The 20,752-nt window shown below is 42.2% G+C and overlaps 1 pseudogene; it reads left to right on the top strand.

Annotated features, from left to right (window-relative positions):
- Positions 1-9,886: 9,886 nt before the first annotated feature.
- On the top strand, positions 9,887-10,878 carry LOC147444224 (uncharacterized; annotated as a pseudogene).
- The last annotated feature ends 9,874 nt before the right edge of the window (positions 10,879-20,752 follow it).

The following is a 20,752-nucleotide window of genomic DNA, read 5'->3' as shown; positions in this document are numbered from 1 at the left end:
CTTTTTGTGTTGCCTTGGCTTCCGCCCATTTCGTGAGATAGTCCGTAGCCACAATGATATATTGGGTATGGGTGCAATATGCAGGGGGTGAAATAGGTCCCACAAAATCAATGCCCCATTTTGCAAATGCCCTTGCTCCCATCATTGGCCGTAGTGGCATCTCATCTTTCCTTATTGGCACCTTGGTGCATTGACATGCGTCACAACGCTTTACAAACTCTTCAGCATCCATATGCAATGTAGGCCACCATATTCCTACGGTTAAGACAATTTTTGCCGTCTTATCGCCTGAAAAATGGCCTCCACTTATTCCGCCATGTGCGTGTTCTAGAATCAGCAAGTATTCACTTTCACTTGCACAGATTCTAAGTTGATTGTCCTTTCCTCGCTTATAGAGTTGGTTTTCAATTAACTGAAAGTCACGAGCCTCCAGATCTATAGCCCTTTTCCATGCTCTTGTTATGTTTTCAGGAAACGTCCTTGTGGTTAAGAAATCAATGATATATTGACTCCATGCAGGTGCAATGTTTACCTAAAACAAGGTCTCATGATCCACTGGTCATTTGGCACTACATATAGTACAATTAGTAACATAAGCATGTATGTCCACGTACATAGTTGGCCAATAAACCCCTAATTGTTTGAGTCTCTGCTGTGTTTTCACTGTTGAATAATGAAATGCACAATTCTGGATATGCGCTTCTTCTAGGCAACACTCGAATTCCTCCGGATTTATACATAGTCGTAGAATTTGGTCCGATCCTAGATGATACAGCCATCCTGCAAGCAACTGGAAGTTTTTTGTTTGTCGAATTGTTTGTTGTTTGTATCTGTCTTCCGTGTTATCAAACCTACCTTCAAAGGAAAGAATGTTAACAATTTCCTGAGACCATTTGGGTATCATTTCAATATTAAAAAGATAAGCATCTGGTATGTCATCATCTACTCCTTCAGGAGCTTCCCCGTTGTGTATCCTTGAAAGATGATCCGCCCGTAGATGAGTTGTACCCTTTTTGACTACCACTGTGAAATCAAACTCTAGCAATATAATAAACCAACGTACAATCCTCCCTGTATTGCATGGTTTATTTACTAGATACAAAAGAGCTTGATGATCTGTGAAGAACACAAATTTGTTTGCGAGCAAATAATGCCGAAATTTCTTTACAGCATAAATTATTCCTAACCCCTCTTTTTCAGTGGTTGTGTAGTTCTTTTCTGCACTGTTTAACTGTCGGCTGGCATAACAAACTAGAAAATCCATTGTTCGGTCTCCAGGTTGAGCCAGAATACTCCCAATTGCATATGTAGATGCATCAATGTGAACATGGAATATTTTTTCCGAATCTGGTGCTTTAAGTACAGGTGCTGATACAAGGTTTTCCTTCAGCTTTTGGAATGAAGTTTCACACTCCTCAGTTCAATCGAAATTGACTAACAAATGATACAAAGGTTGTGCGATGACTGTATACATATATATGAATCTTCGATAATATCTGCAGAGTCCCATGAAGGATTGCACTTGTTTCACATTAGTAGGCCAGGGCAGGTCTACTATGACCTTGATTTTGTCTAGGTCTGTGGTTATGCCATTTCTTGAGACAATGTGTCCTAAGATGCGGCCTTGCCTAACCATAAAAATGCACTTTTCCGGGTTAAGACAGATTCGATATGTTCTGCACTTCTCAAATACCTTTTGCAAATGATCAATATGTTCTTCTCGTAGAAGAGAGTGTACACAAAGATCATCCATGTATATTTCTAAGAATATTCTTAAGTATTCTTTGAACGCATGCGTCATTAACCTTTGAAAGGTAGCTGGGGCATTAGTCAAGCCAAAAGGCATAACACGATACGCATAAATTCCCCATTCTGTGGCAAACACTGTTTTGTGTTGATCCTCTATTGCAATTGCTAGTTGGTTGTATCCTGAAAACCCATCTAGAAAGGAATAAGCCCGTTTCCCGGCCATCCTCTCTAGTACATGTTCTGTGATCAGCAAGGGATAATTATCCCTTATGGTGGCTACATTTACCTTTTTGAGGTTTACACATACTCGCAGTTTTCCGTTCTTTTTGGGGACTACCACAACGGGTGACACCAAATATGTATGTTCGATTTCATAGATGAATTCAACATCCATCAGCTTGTCAATCTCCTCTTTGATTCGTTTAGCAAATGTGTCATTATATGTATAAGGACACTGTTTGCTAGGTTTGGCATCTGATTTCATAGGAATTTTATGTTGACATATTGATGGATCAACTCCTTTGAGGTCTTTGTAGGACCACGCAAACACATCTTTATACTCCTTGAGAAGTTGTGTTAGCCGTTATTCTTCTTCAGGCTCTAAATCAGTTGCTATATAGACCGGCTGAGGCTTCTCTCCTGGTTCAACAAGGTCTATCCTTTTTGCATTTTCCGGCCCATCATAAGATTCCTGGTTTGTTCTTTCCCTGACTGGTGGTGTCATTATGATTTTTCTGTCCTGGATGGTAAATTTCCGATAGTGTAATGGTACATTCATGTTTCATTTTTCTGACTCCCCTTTACCATCACTATCTTCCTCAGTAGTCCATACCTCTCGTAAAGACCTTTTTAGTTCTTGGTATTTCTGTTTACGCTCCATTTTGGTCCACTCTGGGTCTTTTGTTGTTTCTTGTTTTGATTTTTGCTCTTTTTGTGATTTTGTTTCTGTTTTAGCTTTTTGTACTTGTCTTATTTCCTCGCGCGTTCCTTCCCTTCGAACTTTTGAGAATCTTCCTGATATTTGATCTTTTACACAATCCTCTGCTTTTACAAGCATTAGATAATGAGTTTTATCGTTTATCCTGGGCATCAGGTTCTCTCTCATTTTGTTTTCTGCTCGTTTTCTCCTATAGCGTTCCTGGCGTCTAGGGTGTTGATTCGCAAAATCATAAAACTTGATATTCTCTGTTTTCTCCCCACGCTCACTTGAGTTGTCTGAACACTCATTATCTGCATAGTGATTTACCTCCAGATGCTCAGAGGAGTTATAAAACTCTTCTTGTTCCGGTGGTTCTATCATCTCATCTCCTCCTAGTATAATGCTTACCATGTAATAGGGTAGCACATCATAGCCATCCTTATCGTAAAATGTTGTTGTTGGGCTGTCTGTAATGGTACAGACATCCAATGTTGCTAGTATGTGTTCCCATTCCAGAGGTTCCAAGGAAAGGATCCGAAATATAATCCTTGTCCTCAATCACTCTCTCTAAGACGCTTACCTCTCTTTTTAAGCTCCCACAATGTGAAGCTCCGCACATCCATAGCTCTTTTTGTTGACCTAACCATGTTGGGAGTTCCGATCCTGCAACTGTAGCTGAATCAAACTCTTCCACTGGTGTTTGGTTCACATCCTTGTAACTATGGTCTTTTAGGTGTATTTTGGTTGTTGTCTCACCATGTCTGAGGTATATGTGGTCGTAATCCCAATCCTGGACCATCTTCAATTGTCGCATGAATGGTCTTCCCAAGATGATCTCATAATTGTTCTTTTTGTCAAAATCAACTATTGCAAATGTATGCTCATACTCGATTCCGCACAAAGTGACAATCACTTTTTCTAAGAGTCCTAGAGGCTTCTCCATGAACCCATCTGCCAATTGCAATTTCATTATGGTAGCTCTTAAAGCTGGTCTTCCCCAATTTTTCCAGATTTCCTTGGTGGCGATAGCAACTCCTGCTCCATTGTCAAGAATAGCTTTGGAAACTACTCCTTGGAATTCTACTGGTAGCGTGGTGTTTCCATCTTCTCCCTTGCAATACTCTCCAACCTTGTTTAAAGGTACCGGCCTAATGTTTAGTTGAGGCCTGTCTAATTCTCTGATCCCTTCCTGAAGCTTAGAGGTGGGGTCTTTCACTCCAAATTTTTCTAGGCATTTACCTAATGTGGTCCACATGTTTGGTCATAACCTTAGGAGTTCGGCTAATGTGATTGTGCATGCCACCGTGGTGGACAATAACTCAATCAACCCTTGTGAATCCATCACTTTGTTAGAAGAAAGTCTTTGAGATGGGATTGCTCTCACCTCAGACTTGGCTTCATACTCTCCTAGGTAAGAGGGTAGAGTTTTCAGCGAGTCTGGTTGGTTGTGTCCCAAACTAATTGATCCCTGGTCTCCCCCTTGTGAATGTATATCAAAGTTCACTTGTGATCTTGCCTCAAATTCTTCAATGGGAGGTAAGATCTCATTTTTCTCTTTTCTCGTGCTGTTCATGTGGTAACTCGCCCTGTTAGCTTCGTTGGCCTCACGGATTTGCTTCCACAGATCATCTAGACCGTTACAATCCTCACCCATTTGTGCCAGTGTTTTAGGCTGGAACCCGTCACTTGCCTCATCTGTTGTATTTGGCACTATGATAGGCTCTTCCCTAGACTCATATGCATTCGTGAGTCTTTCCTTCGTTTCTACTTGTTCCTCTAAAGTTTTTTTGATAGGGGTTGGAGCTGGTACTTCCTGCCAATTTGCAGATTTTCTTAGCGGGTTTTCGATCAAAGATTGAGTTGTTTCAATCATCTTTATACACATTTCCAACCTCTGTTTTTCTATTTTGGCATATGGATAAGTCATCCATCTTTGCTCTTGGGTTTGGTTCTTTTGAGTCTGGCTTCGTAAGCTTTTAGAAGTGCATCTAACTGCTCATTTACCTTGTCTGCCAGTACTGATCCTCTTGATCTTGCACTTTTGGGTTCTGCTATTTCCTTGGGTTCTATGGTTGCCGCAGTGTGTGAGCTTAGGCTAGCTAGATCCTCTAACCGCTCTAATCTATGTTTTGTGTGTTTTAACTCCTCGGATAGAGCCGTTTGCTCTCGTTCTCTCTTTGCTTTCATACGCGCTTTTTTAGCTTTCCAAGGGCTTCTCTGATTTTTCGTTTTTGAACTTGGGGCATCGAATTTTGGCTCTTCAATTATGGGTTCGTTCGTCATTCTTTGAGCTTGGGCTCGTGTCGCTTCCTGAATAGGTATGATTGTTTCATTTTCTGACCCTCCACTGGAAGGCACTGTTTCCAGCATGTTCAAGGTAGTTTTTGCTCCTTTGCTCGAGTTCTTAGGGCAATCAGGAATCAAATGAGTAACTCCACACTCGGTGCAATATGTATTGACTCTAATGATTTCATCATGAGGACAGTCTCTTAGCCAATGGTCTCCACCACACTTGTAGCAAGGTCCTTTAGGCTGTTGAGTTGCTCCTTGAGCTCCTCTTTGTTGGTATGCATGCCTCTGTCCGCCCATGCCTCCGTTGGCTATGAACAACAATGTTCGTTCATTCAAGCTATATCTTCCTTCTCCTGCTGCCTGTGCAGCGGTTGGTGGTCCTGTATTTCCTATCATGCTCCATGGTTCTGGTGTTGAGGGTTCTTCTGGTGGATAATAGGCAGTATTTGCTGCATATCCATTGGGATCTTCATAATATGCATGCATAGGCACCAAAGCCTTCTCTTCTGATTTAGCTACGGTTGGTGTGTATCTTATGCCGAATGGTCGTAATCCTGGTAGGGGTGGTTGTTACCCCAACACTGGTTGTGGTCTTTCTACACCTACAGGTCCTGGTAGGTTGCCTTCTTGATACCTAGGCATCGGTGGAACTTGAGGAGATGCTACCTGAGCTTGGGGAGCATAAGGTCTCTCTCTCACATATCCCTTGTTATAATAACATTCCTCCGTCCCATGGTTTGTCCATTTTTGTTCAATAGCACACCACTTGGGCTGTTTAGCCTGGGGTTTGGCGTACAAGTTAATCTTTTTTAGCACTTTTTCTACAAGCTGCTGCTGGTTTACAGCTACTTCTCCTTTCGGTGCTGTCTTAGAAGACTTGCTTCCACTTTGTTACGAGGATGAATCGTCATCAAGATCCTTGAACTCAACCTCTTTGTAGACCGCACAATTGTCCACAAGGTAAAGAGCCTCTTTAGTCAACTCATTCAACGTCGTGCTCCTCTTCATATGCAAGTACTTCTGGAGATCTGCATTCCTTAGTCCTCGGATAAATATAAGCATAAGTCTAGACTGAGTTGGCAGTTCTTCCACAGGGAAGAACTTAACATATATTTTGAGTCGTTGGGTTGCCTTTCGCACAGATTCCCCTTCTTTCTGTTTGAATTTATGGACTTGTGAGACTGTATTATGAGCTATTCCCCTTTGAGAGAATTCCTTGATAAACTCGTCAAACACCTCCTCCATCGACTCAAAGTCTCTACGCTCCATAGAGTCAAACCAAGTAGCAACGTCATCCTCTAGGATTAGTCCAAACCCTGCAAATTGGGTAGGGAAATCTAACACCCCTTTCGCTCTAATTACACGCACAAATGCTGCTGCATGATCCTTAGGATCTCTGTTTCCCGTGTATTTCTTGTTACCCATTTTTGCACTTGAGAAGGTCTAATTCAACGATGGTCTACAAATCTCATCATTGGATCTCTACGTCCTAATTGATATACCTCCTCTGGCGTTCTGTAGTAGGCTAGTTCCTCTCCCAATGGTGCTCCTAAGCCATAATTTCTAACAGTTCTTGCAAGAGATGGTTCATCTCTCCGAACTCGTTCTATGGGTGGTCTCCCAGGCTCTGTTGACCCTTGAGTTTTTGGCTTACTCTCTCCTTGATACCTTGAATAGAGTGGTGGTTCTTGTAAACCCCTTAGCCCTCGTGCAGCTTGGTAACCATCTCGATTTCGGTCTTGCTCTAATGTTGCACTTTGTCGAAGCCGTGCGTGCAATGATGGCTGAGTTGCTGGTTGGTTTTGATTATTGAATGTCTGCGGTCGGGTAGAATGTGAGGTCGCGTCATACTCCTCTGAAAAGGGATTTGTAGACTTGCTAGGGGTGTAGGTGGCTTTTGGCACTTCATCGGGGGCATATGTTGATGCTCTTGGAACTGTTTCCTTTTCTACCTCCTCTGGGAGAATACGTTGGTATTCTCGCCCGTACCTATCAACAAAAACAATATCCTTCCCCATTGCAATTTCATTAGAGAATAAGTAAAGAACCTTGTCTTTGCTTAACTCGTTTGGATAGAGTTCTTTGCAGCGAAAGTAAGAGACTATTCCCTCTCTCTTATGCTTGTAGATTCCCACATTCTCATTATAAGTTGAAACCCTGGTTGTTTTCTTATCATACATAAAAATAGCTCCAGGTCGATCAATGTTTGGTGGCGGTTCTTGAGTTTCTGAAACCAGTTTCCCCTTTGCCATGTTATCTCCATATCTGTTGTAATCCTCATGGTTACTAACTATCAGATAGTGATTCCCCTTTTTGTCTCGGAATCTATCTCCATATGATAGACTCGAATTATCTCCAATCTCTGGGCCGACCTTTCTTCAATACAAATACACTTGAGTCCTCGATAGTCAGAATAGACTAAGGCTCCCCTCGAGTTTGTTCCTTCTAAGAAGATTACAGTGAACTTGGAATCATTCAAAGGATTAAGGGAGGTGCTTCCTCTTGGCATTGGTTCGTCATAGGTGAAACCTCCTGGCTGTTGACTACCCATCATGAAGAAGGATTTGTCTGATGAATTGTCAGTATCACTACCCTCCTCAATAATCGGTGCTAGTGGATCTAGCCTTGCCTGAGTTACACTCTCCTTGGTGGACACTAAGCTACCCTGGTCAACTGCCACCTTTTGGTCTCTAAAAATGTATCTTCCTGATCTTAAATTCATCAAACTTAGCAATGCAATTTATTACAAATCCAACCACTCACCTGGCAAAGGATCAGTCTCCACACAACTTCTTGCTTTGCTGCTGAATATAACTGTACACAAGCGTTTAATTTCGGCAATCGAATCAAAGCATTTAATCTGCTAGAGGTTATCTTAGTAATGATTGGTATAACTGGAGAGTTAACCTCAACCACTACTGTATTTTATACACTACTGATGTTCTGGATTAGGTTTGCTAATCTGGAACTGTACTTCCCTCGGATATTGGTCAATTTACATGGAAAAGTCTTAATTCTATCTTTGCTCCGTCAAAAGGTCAAACAAGGTCTAAATTCACTTCTGAAAGAAGTTCTGGAGCCCTTAAGCCAAATGGAACCTCACTGTATAAGCTCAGTCAGATTTTCTCTTTAGTAGGCCCAAGTAGACATCCTACGTGTGGGATGTCTCTTGCTCTATTTTACCTGTATTTTTACACTATGGATTTCCCTTGATGTGCTGAGTCCACAACTGTTTTCACTTTTTGATTTGGACCCCTATAAGCTGGTCAATGGATTAGAAATATGTTCCGATAGCCTGCTGATGGTCTTGATCAGTCTAATCAACTCCAATTTGGACCAAAATTGACTAGGAGGCTTGCCTCAAGCTATACAACACCTTGCTAGGCCTACAATCAGTATTTGGCTTCAATTTCTTGCTTTAGACATTCTGCGCGTAGCATGTCTTTTTGCTCAGAATAGCTTCAAATGCAAAACACAGACTTGTTGTGCTGATCACTTTGGTATGCTCAAAATTGAGTTTGGAGTGCAAAATCACACAAATGACATCCTACGCGTAGGATGTCTTTTTGGCCTATTTGACCCCAGACTTGACCCGCAACTTCCCCTTGATGTCAGCAACCTAGTGGTATGCTTAGATTTTGGTTTGGATTTCAAAAGGCCCCAATTTTAGCTGTTCTAGCCTTTTTCAGTCAAAAGTGCTAAAGTTTGCTTAGAACCCAATTTTCTCACCCAAATGAGATGAAACCTCTCTCAGTCACTCAATCTATCATGCTGATCATGCTCATGCAGTCATCCTCTGGTTTTGGTCTTAAAATAATGCCTTGGCACAATTTGGGTAGGATGTCTGGCAATTTCAGTCTATCTGGACTTATCCTGTCAAGAAATAGTCAAATTTCCACTTTCCAGGTGAAAAAAGGGTAAAACCTACCTTCTGAACACACTGGTCAACTCAAAATTCCAAAATTCCCACCAGATTAAGCTGCATCCTATGCGTAGGATGTCTCGTGGCTTAAAATTAAATTTTTTCCTGACAGAAATGCTCCTAATGCTCTGCAGCTCTATCAGAAACACTCACAGTAACTTTTGGGCTTCACTTCAACTTTCAAACACACTTTTGTGTCTTTTACAACCTTGTGATGAATCTAACAAGCAAGTATACATGCATGAAGTGCTCTAGATCCTGAATCATGATGTCCTACCTACTCTACTCCTACTCATCATGTGAAATGGTGATATTGGTGTTTTAGTTGCTTCTTGGCGTCTCCGGACTCTCAAGCTTTCCTTTCACCGCTTCTACCACTCCAACTCCTACTCTTTACAACACAACTTAACTAAAAACTACCTATGTCTACCTAGAACTACCTAAGTCGAAGGATCTAATCCAGACACACGCTCCCTAGACTCCCTCTAAGACCTAGAGAGTCCTCCACCCTCTAATCCTATCTAAATGAAAAACGAGACTCTTGGCAATCCAAAGAATCCCTATCCTCAAGGACTAGTCTCGATCACCTACCTAAGGTTTTCGTCCACGACAGCGACGCCAATGTTGGACAGATATGCCGCGACGGATGTCAGCACAGTGAGAACTCACCTAATAATATTTGTCAGCTAGGGACGAAGCTCGACCCGCAGGCGCGTGGAAGCAAGCATAAGGTGTCAACCTACACTCGACCGACTCCTAACTAATTCTTACAGAGGTCTCTACCCAATGGCTAAGCTACAATCTTCAGGAGTGCATAAGAGGAAACTTCCTACAACGCTTTCTAGAGCTGAATACCCATCAAACAATCTCAAAACACCACAGAACTTGAAAGAGACTCTACTAACACCAATAGGCCACTCTCCCTAAGGTCTATGAACCAAAATCCCAACCCAAAACACCTGGTGTAAATTCATGAGGTTCGATGGCTCACATGAGGTAATGTGATGGAGAGGTTGACGCAACTCATGCCTGCAATTCTCAGCTTTTGGAAAGACAATGCAAAGAGTTGGTATGAGAAACTTCGCGTTTATAAAGTCCTCTTTTGTATATACATGCTGGCAGATGTGCTGAGGGATCTTAATGCGTTGAATACTCATTTCCAAAAGAAGAATGTGGATATTCCTTCTATAAGTGCTGAAATAGAGGTAACTATTCCTTCTTTGAAACGAAAATTTCTTCAGCAGGAGTTTGGGAAAGGCACTCACTTCTTGAAGAATTTCATGGATGCCACAAAGGACTCTGTTTTTGTGTATGTTAGTGATGATGGAAAGGAGATTTCACATCAGCTCTTGTATGCTAAAATTCCAGGCAATGATGCAAATGGGTTGCCATTGGATAAGGAAGGGGGCGACGTTCAAAGTTGCATGAATTTTGCAAAGAGGTTTGTCTTAAAAGTGATAGAATGTGTGAATGATCGATTTCCAAATGTTTATTTCTTCAATGCAGCTAGACTTTTCAGCCCGCATTACTATCCTCGCAGAACAAAGATTGCAGAGGAGATAAAATCCAGAGAGAAAAAGTTCTCAAAATGGCTTGAGAAATTGCTTGAGAAGTTTGGAAGTCTGGTTGACATTGACAATTGAAGGCAGAGTTGCTATCATTCACAGATACATTGTATTATGGCTGCGAGGGGATGAATATGTCAAATGCATGGCGTGTTTTTTGTTCTAATAAGAACTGGATGCAAACGTATGTGAATCTGACAAAGTTGTGGCAGGTCATGTTGGTTCTTCTTGTGTCATCTGTGTCATGTGAAAGAGGTTTCTCAAAACAAAATCTCATCAAGACGCATGCTCGGGAGTGCTTGAATGTGGAAACTCTTGAAGCATTAATGCGTGTTTCATTGCTTGGACCTAGCATTGAGAATGTAGAATGACAAAAGGTTTATGATATTTGGAATCTTGCAAAACCAAGGAGGACATCGTCCGACTTATGAGTTTGTGATGCGATTCATCTTTCAGTATTTTGATAGAATTCGCTACTGGAATATATTCGATTACTTAAATGGAGTCCATGTACTTTTGAAGGGAGTTTGCTAATATGATCTATTAGCTTTTTGGACAATGCGCTTAGAGTTGCATTAAAAAATCCAATGCCCATGCAATTTTTCAATTGTTGATACAACATGCACTGGCTGGTTGCAACAAAGCTGATTTCTCTCCAGTCAACAACACGTTTTACCTCTTGTAATTTTAGTGAAGATGCAAACTGAGACAGCTTTGCCTATATGATAGCTGATCTTTTACATCATCTTGTTTCGTTAGTTTTGCGAAAAGAAAATTCCTACTCTGTATATTTATTGAAGATGCAAAATGAGACAGTTTTGCCTATCTGATAGTTGAATTGTTACATCACCTGGTTTTGTTGGCTTGGCATTTTGCAAGAATCTGGTGCGATTGGCATGTAAGACACTCCTTGAAAGTTTTTCACAAGTGTGCAAAATCTTCTATAGTAAAAAATAACTACTGATTGCTAAAAAAGGATTTAGTTACCTCATGATGTCCTGACTCCTAAGAAAGGGCAGGAGTTACATTCTCATGACAATTCTATGAACGATGTGCTCTCTATTGGTGTATTCGAGTTTCTACCAAGGACTCATATGTATGTAGACTCTACATCTCAAAATGTTGGTCCAAACAACCGTCTTGAAGGTGTTGTAACTTGTAAGAATTTTAGTACACAGCCAATGGCCTCGTTTGAAGGTGGCAGCCAAGAAAGACAAGCTTATCTCAAAGTGTAATCCTTCATTTGGAAGGTAGTTTTATTTCTGCCCTATTTTGCTCTTGGTACTTGGGGCTACGACATCAATTCTCTCTTGCTTGGTTTTAGAGGGAATCCCCTCGTATCAATGTCCGAATCTTGTTCGTCTTTTGCTTTGTTGCTTTTTTTTGTGATTACTTGTCCATTGATCTCGGTTGTTGATTGTGTAGATCTAAGGGCAATGCGGTGCCATCATTTGTCGAAAGTTGAGGGCGAGGATCTGTTACTGCTGCTGCAAGTTTTCATGTGCCTAGGGCTAAGACATTGACACTCTCTTGCTACTTGTGGAGGGGATCCTCTCAAATTAGGGTCTATACTTGATCTTTTGCTTTGCTGGTTCTTTTTGTGACTACATGTGACTACTATTGAGGATACCCTTTTATTTGCTGATTTTAGAGTGTAAGGAATGCATGATGTGTAGTAGTGGTCAATTCTTAATGGTTATTGACAATTCCGGAGATGGGGACTACCATGCAGCAGCCGCAGCATGTATGGTGGCCAATCGGCTCTTGGGGGAGAGACCGAGTGGCGAGCTCCAGTGCAATGTGGAGCAGACACTAAGAAATGAGAAGTTGGAGGTTGCTTGAGAGATCAATGCAATGTCATCCTGAGAGCGTTCTCCCTCTCCATTGCATTGTAGTAGACGATCCGTGCCTGGATGTGCTTGCATGATGCATTCGGCATATTTCAGGCTGCTAAATATATAGTTGTTCTAGGGCCGTGATTCTAGCTGGAAGGTGTCATAAAATGGAAGTCTCTTTTGGGGTTCTTTACTTTGTCCCTAATTATTTAGGAGTAAGTAATGTCTGGTTGTAGACTGCAGGGAAAAGTCCTTGGTCTACACATTCTGTATTTGCGATGAGAAGTGAGTTATGCTCTTTTGGAGAGGGATTTTTGCATCTAGGTTGGGTTATGGCACCTGAGCAGTTTTTAGTTGAGGTTGGCTAAACCATGGAGCTTCTTTGCTGGATGATATCAAGGCTAACACTTTGTCTTCTATGTCTTTTCAACTCGACCTTTAGTCGTGACTCGTCGAGGCTTCAATTTGAGAGTTAACTTCTCGCAACTTTCTGTGATAATGAAAGGACCCTTCATATTTTTGTGTCAATCCTTATGAGTTTCCCATGTGTTTTTTATTATGCAAATCATTGAAGGGCAGACCCAGTGATTTTATCACTTGTTGTATTTGTAGCATGTGAATTAAAGAACACACTTTTCTTCATTCTAAAAGCGATTGCCGTATGCTTTATGCAATAGAAGCCAAACCTGAAATAATAATTTTTTTGTTACAGATTAGCAGCAAAAGGTGGATTAACATTCCGTTCAAGCAACCATAGATCTTTTGCTTGCAGAGGTGAAATATGTGAAGAACAATTGATGGCTAAAAACAACGTAGATGCATGAATAATCAGAGTAATTACCAACTCTTACGACTTCCCTTGGTTCGTTTGCCAGGTACATTGTGTTTTTTTCGTATGTGTTCATCCCATCCAAGTGGTTTTTGTGTTGTATTCTTATTGTTGACATTGGTTTTCTATGTGATTTCATGACAATCTCTCAAGCTTGCATATGGATGGGACCGTGGTCTGCAACTATTCAAAGGTTTCACTTACAAGTTACAAACTATTCTTATTATCTCCACGTTAGATACGTCAAAATGCTATGAAATTTTGAATCTAATCTTCTTCTTGTTTCAGATGTGCATGACAAAATTATGAATGTATGCATTCATAGAGGTGTTACTTGTTATATTCTAGCAACATAGTATCGTATAGAGTGAATCAACGATGTTTACACGATGAAGCTTAGCTATACGATGTTAAGCATCATTTGAACTACGAAACCTAAGAACCTACCGACGCTCATCTTTTACACGTTGAGAGTCATTTGAAGCTCAAAAAATGTAAACTCGGAGTCACGTATTCTTAATCAAAATTTACGGGAGGGAGTCAACTTTAAGACCTGGGTAGAGTGCACCAAGTGTGGTAGGTGGTGACTTAACATTGACGTTGGTTCGTGGCAGCCCCTATTGCGAGATCAGGTGTAACACCTTTTGCAGCTGATCTAGCGACGACTGTATGGTGCAATAGCGGCAATGTGGGCGTCGCAATGATAGCAACAACTACACAGTTGGTGCTATGATGGCTTGGTGTTGCTAAAGAGCATCACAAGGAAACTGGAGCCCCAAGGGGTCAAGAGGCTGGCAAATGACGGCATATGCAGAGCATTGAAGTCTGTTTTTGCCAAGCACTCTCTCTCTCTCTCTCTCTCTCTCTCTCTCTCTTTCTCTCTCTCTCTCTCTCTCTCTCTCTCTCTCTCTCTCTCTCTCTCTCTCTCTCTCTCTCTCTCTCTCTCTCTCTCTCTCTCTCTTCACGGCAAAATTAATAACGAAAGATCTTCTTTTTATTTTTCCTCCACATTGGACCAAGGACAGAATCTTGGCAGTGTTCGGAAAAAATGTGTCTCAGCTTAATATGGTGCCGTCTTCAATTTCAAAAATGCCAGTTGAGGGCAAGGGAAAAGGAGAAATTCAGCCCCAAAATAGAGAAAAAGTGTAAAAACCCAAAAAATAACCTAAATTTTAAAAATTTCCTCTTAACAACATCAAGGAAAGGAATTTTGTATGTTTGGAGAAATTATTTTTTGTGAACAGTGGAGCTTGTCTCTCTCTCTCTCTCTCTCTCTCTCTCACACACACACACACACACACACACACACACACACACACACACACACACACACACACACACACACACACACACACACACACACACACACACACACACACACACACACACACACACACACACACACACACACACACACACAAGCATCATGATTCATGCACAAAGTCGGCGCCTGGTTACAGGCGCTCTCCCTCCCAGCTTCGCAGCCTATTCAAGCGACCATTAATTGTTTATTTGGATTTTCAAGGGTTGTTTTTACCCTGCTTTAGTTGTTAAAGCCTCACATGCAATCTGTGTAGGATGAGGAGAGGAGATGTGCCGCATGTGTCACTTGGTATTGGGATTTCAACAATGGAGGGGGCTACAAACGCAGACCTTTTTAAAGGAACCAGTTCCTTCTTCCTGTTGGGATAAAAGATCATCGGGTTCAACCCCTCTACAAGGCTACAACCCGCATGCCATGGTTTCTTTTTGCTCTTTGGCCTACATGAGCAGGCGATGATGGTGCTACAGATGGTGATGCTACAGTAATGCATGTGAACCCCCAACTATCACAATGAGCACAAGTCTAAATGGGCTAATACTGCAAGTCTACAGGGTTGACAAGTCATGGCAGGTGCATAGTATACAACAAATGGAGTCAAATTGAGCAAGGGGTAGCAAGCTCAGTGACTCAATGTCAAAAGGAGTTGGTCAAGATTCAACATTGGACAGCTTGATGATGGAGACTAGCCACTTTGTATCAGTCGTCAGCTCTACTGATCATAGGTCATGAGATGAGAGCACGCTGGAAGATGACATTTGGGCAATAGTGGGTGATTTGTGGTGGCTAGACTTGGCTATGTCTGTACACAAGATTTCACAAGGACATAGCTACATGTTGATACAAGCGTGGTTAAGGGATCAATGTGTAATTTTTTAGTAGCTCAAGTGGGTACTCATGCCCCTATCTATAGTAGTGATATTGTTGATTTAGATGTGGTTGGTGTGCACTCTCCTCCGATGTGTAAGAGTGCCAACAACTCTCACTGTTGCATTGTCAAACTCAATACTCCATCACAATGTTCATGCCAATACTTTGTAGTCATGCTGCAGTCCTATAAGGTGCCTAACCTCACAAACTAAATACTCTGCCATTACATTGCCCTCCTCCACAACTACAACTTTTGCCATTCATTGAAATTTGCACTATTATCCATCTTTTATTTTTGTGAAATCTTCACTAATTTGAATGGTTGTTGTTTGGATGTTGGGGGGGGGGGGGGGGGGGGAGAGAGGGGCTGCCAAAGGCGACTGGTCATACTAGTGGAGTTTTAAATTTTCGAGGAAGGAGAGGGCCTTCACTTGTCACTCTTAGGTTCACTCCAAAAAAAACTTTACAAAATGTTTCATTGTGTGAACTTTGGAACTTGTGAACCTTTTCAACATTTCAACGTGACAGTGTCTCTTTAAGATAGACTTTATTTTTCCTTGTGAAAGCCAATTGAAGGCGGTTCAACTTTGCTTTTTGAAGGCCAATGTCATCAAAATATAAAATTGAAGGAATTGTTTGTATGCACACTAGCAAAATTTTAGCAGTTTACTTCAAGGCAAACTTGGAATCTAGCTAAGAATTTACAATTTTAGATTATTAAAAATATACAAAACCCCATGTTTTATTGAACATCAATCTCGAACAGTCCCAAAATGGAAGGGTATATGTGTGTGTGTGTGTGTGAGAGAGAGAGAGAGAGAGAGAGAGAGAGAGGGGGGGGGAGGGAGGGAGGTCTCAAAGAGGGCACCAAATCTTTTTTTCTTGATTGAAATAATTATAAAGTAAGTAAGGGGCACACTAAAAAACTCTCAAGCCAAATTTGAAGAATTGGTGATATTTATACTAAAACTTGCAAAATTTTGTTGGTTTTCTTCTATACTATTATAAAAGGGGGAGGGATCCCCCCCCCCCTCCCCCCCCTTGCCATGCGTCGAACCCTACTTGCTCCGATCGCCCCCAACAGTGTTCCCTGCAATTGTTCTCACAGAGAGAGAGAGAGAGAGAGAGAGAGAGAGAGAGAGAGAGAGAGAGAGAGAGAGAGAGAGAGGCGACTACGCAAGAGAGAGAGGCTGGCTAAGCCTGTCAACTAGGAGTGGGTTACCACGTGGAAAAAACTGCTAGCTCCAGGAAGCCCGTGTCTCTTGCAGTCATTCACAATCACCCTCCAGTCTCGGCATTGAGACGATGCACACACTCTTTCTCTCGAGCTTTGCAGTGTTCTTGAGGTGTGGGCACATAATCTCTCTCCTCTCGGCTTCGTAGTGCGGTATCCTCGAGTCGCGGGCTCGACCTGCTTTAAACTAGCCCCATATTTTCTCCAAACTGAGCCTTCCTCCATGGCGTGCCGCCACCCTCCTTCTCGCACCGCCCTCTCTGATCCCATCGTTTCTATCTACTTTGTTCTCTCTAGTGATTGCTGCTAACTGCTCTGCTACTAGGGCGTCAACTAGCTCTGTTGCTCCATCACCTGTATTGTTAGGGGTCCTTGTGCTGCTAGCAACAACAACCTTCTTGGCCTCAAGGCTACAAAATACCTATCAAGCATAGATTCTTAAGGCTTGGACCCTCTCTCTCTCTCTCTCTCTCTCACACACACACACACACACACACACACACACACACACACACACACACACACACACACACACACACACACACACACACAAGGCAAAGGTTATTTCTATGCAAAATCTATATTGGGACAGAGGCTGGCTTGAGAGCTTCTTTCTATGCAGAAGCTATGGTGCCAAAGGAGATAGAAGCGTGAGTCTAAAGTCCATGACCTCTGCCCGTTGTGCACCGGTATACAGCTCGCTAGCACAGCCAGTACAACTTGCAGGATGATAAATGGAAGACTGAAAGAGAGTTGTGTGTGTGTGTGTGTGTGTGCATTATGGGAGTTGGAGGGCGCTTATTGCAGGGTGCGTAGAGGAGACCTTACTTCAACACGAGCTGATTGAGCTAGTTGCACTAGCGTCCTCATGGTTAGACAATCACAATTTTGATCCTCCGATCATGACCGAGCCTGAGATTGTACCTGAAACGTACGATGCCTCCACATGTACGCAAGAGATGGAGTGACTCAGTGAGTCAACCGCCTCTTGGGCTTTAACAAAGAGAATGGAAGACAAAAAGCACTGACAGTACATGCTCGGAAGCCAACTAGCATTTGAACTTGGCTCGAGAGCCGGCAGGCAAACAATCATGTTTCCAAGCTTGAGAGCAATGCATAACGTGAAATTTCTTGACTCAAGTGTCCACCATCGCAATTACCTGATCTGTGCTCACATCATTCTCCACATGTTCCTTGCCTTCTCTTCATTGACTGCTCACCTTCTGTCTTCTTGAAGTATCTTCCACTCTCAGTCGCTAAAGATTCGAGAGGGGGGGGGGGGGGGGGGGGGGAGAGAGAGAGAGAGAGAGAGAGAGAGAGAGAGAGAGAGAGAGAGAGAGAGAGAGAGAGAGAGAGAGATGTGGTGTTCACGTCCAATTAATAGATGCACTCCTTTTCACCTCCCATGGTAGGATTGTGCAGGATCACAACCTATGCCCAATAAGTCTGCAGCACATTTTTTAGAGTTGCCCAATTACAAATTTCATAGAATTTCCCATTGCCAACATGTTCGCAACCAAAGACCCATGCACACTGGCTCTATGGTGGGCAAGCTACAAGTGTGGTGATTTTTGTTCATTTATGAGCATTTGTAATGCGATTGTTGCATGTCCTTGAAGAGGCTTGAGCAGTCACCAACATGAAAATATATTTGAAGCTGGAGAGAGAGAGAAAGAGAGAGAGAGAGAGAGAGAGAGAGAGAGAGAGAGAGGGGGTCTCTCTCTCTCTCTCTCTCTCTCTCTCTCTCTACCCCCCCTCTCTCTCTCTCTCTCTCTCTCTCTCTCTCTCTCTCTCTCTCTCTCTCTCTCTCACACACACACACACACGTGGTGGAAGCAAATTAATCCAATGTGTGTGCCCTGTGCCTCTCAGCTGCACAGCGTGCAACAGTGTGTGTGAGAGAGAGAGAGATAGAGAGAGAGGCGGACGAAGGCCTCCAGCCATACTAGTATATGATGGAGCTTAAAATTTTTGAGGAAGGAGAGGGCCTCCACGTGTCACTCTTAGGTTCACTTCAAAGAGAGCTTTTTTACTTTTTTGCAAAACTCACAATGGTGAGTGGATTATATTACCAGATCCAAAAATTACAAATTCTTGTCATGCTCATGACGAGCCATGACCACTTCACTGGATTCTAGATACATTGGTTGATGGGGGAGCTACCCCTTGACAATGGATGATCCCACACATTCACATTTGTACATCCATTACAGCAGCCCTGAGGGTCTTGCTCCACTCTTTTGAGTTCTTTTGCTTTCCAATGGTGTTGATCGTTTTACCCTGCTTTCTTGGACTATCAAACTTAGCTACCTCCAGAGAGTTCTCAAAAATCCTTGCCTTCCAAATATGTTTAAAGTAGCAATACCTCACTATTTGTGTTATGAGCAGTGTATGAATCTCGAACATCTTTCCTCCCAAGAAGAGATCGTTCTTGAATAATCCTATTTTCCAGGTTTTTTGGACCCATTTGCAAATCTTGCCTGCAAGTCCACAGATTGACAGACACTCCTTGAACAGGTGCTGGGAAAGATCTTCACAAGCCGTTCTACATTGCGAGCATCTATCTGGACCAATTCCCCTAGCAAGGACCTTCACTCTAGTTGGCATGGCTCCCCATAGCACCTTTTATAAGAAAACCTTCGTCCTATCCGGCCAGTGAGGACACCAAATTTTCTTGACAACTGTTTCCCACCTTGACTCTGGCCAATTCTTTCCCCACTGTTTATTGAGCGGGGAGAACCAATCCTGTAATTTCATAAGAGCAAGATACACATTCTTTGTTTGGGGTTTGAGGAAATGTCTTTTCATAGGCCGATGCCAAGCTTTCCACTCGAGCTTGGACTCACATTCTGATAGATACCACAAAGTGAGCTGTTCGAGAGCTCTGCTGATCAGAAACCCTTCTAGCCCACTGAGCGTAAACTCAGAACCCAGTTGATCAGCTCCTTTCCAACAGCCTCTACTGTAGTTCTGCAGTTGGCCTATATGCCTAATACCTTTGTTATCAACTTTCCTGGCCACTTCTCTCCAAAAAGGTCAGAAGGACGTCTCCAGTCTTGGAGAGATTAGGGGACCAATGGAAGTACCCTGATAACTCTCCCCATTCCAAAGACCCTGTTACTAAGCTCACCTATCGTACCTCCAAGTTTTAGGATGACCCATTGCAGGGCCAACAACTTGTTGTGCACATCGACCTCTTTCCACTGCCCGCCTTAGGATCAAATTTTGGATTTGTCCATCATATCTTTAGCCATAATAGCCCAATCCTGTTGTTCCTTAGCGAGGGCTACTAAAAACTTGGCACGTTGAGCCTCCGTGTGAGTGCTAGAATTAAGAATCCCAAGCCCACCTTGCTCCACAGGTCTCACAACCGTCTCCCATTTTGCCCATTGCGAGGGTGCTGTGCCTTTAGTGTTGTTCTTTCACATAATTCTTTTTATTGGTTTCAAGAACTCTTTCCTGTTGCATTTAGCTAGCTTAAGCAGCGGACCATTGAAGGCTATGTAGGGTAACATGAAAGACTTGATGACCTTTATTTTGCTTGGGAAAGGGAGAAGCACTAACTCCCACCACTTGAAAGAGAACTTTACAAAATGTTTCATTTCTGTGAACTTTGGAACTTGTGAACCTTTTCCGCTTTCAACATGTCAACATGATAGTTTCTCTTTTAAGGCAGACTTTACTTTTCCTTGTGAAAGCCAATTGAGGGTGGCTCAACTTTGCTTTTTGAAGGCCAATGGCCATAAAAATTTAAAATTGAAGGAATTGTTCGTATGTACACTAACAAAATTTTAGCGGTTTGCTTCAAGTCAAACTTGGAATTTAGCTTAGATTTTATAATTTTAGACTGTTAAAAATATACAAAACCCCATTTTTTTTTATCAAACACCAGTTTCAAACAGTCCCAAAATGGAAGGGCATGTGTGTGTGTGTGTGTGTGTGTGTGTGTGTGAGTGAGAGAGAGAGAGAGAGAGAAGGGGGGGGGAGGTCTCAAAGAGGGCACCAAATCTTTTTTCTTGATTGAAATAATATTAAAGTAAGTAAAGGGCACACTAAAAACTCTCAGCTTTTAGGTCAAATTTGAAGAATTAATGATATTTATACTAAAACTTGTTGAATTTTTCTGGTTTTCTTCAAGGTAAGCTTGTAATCTATTTGGGAATTTTACAATTTAAGGTGGTTAAAAACACAATAAACCTTGGTTTTTGTGAACACT

Source organism: Adiantum capillus-veneris, chromosome 13 (genome assembly GCF_014529385.1).
Source record: "Adiantum capillus-veneris isolate H3 chromosome 13, ASM1452938v2, whole genome shotgun sequence".
NCBI lineage: Eukaryota > Viridiplantae > Streptophyta > Polypodiopsida > Polypodiales > Pteridaceae > Adiantum > Adiantum capillus-veneris.
Note: the sequence above shows the minus strand (reverse complement) of the source record. Positions and strands in the feature narration are given on the sequence as shown.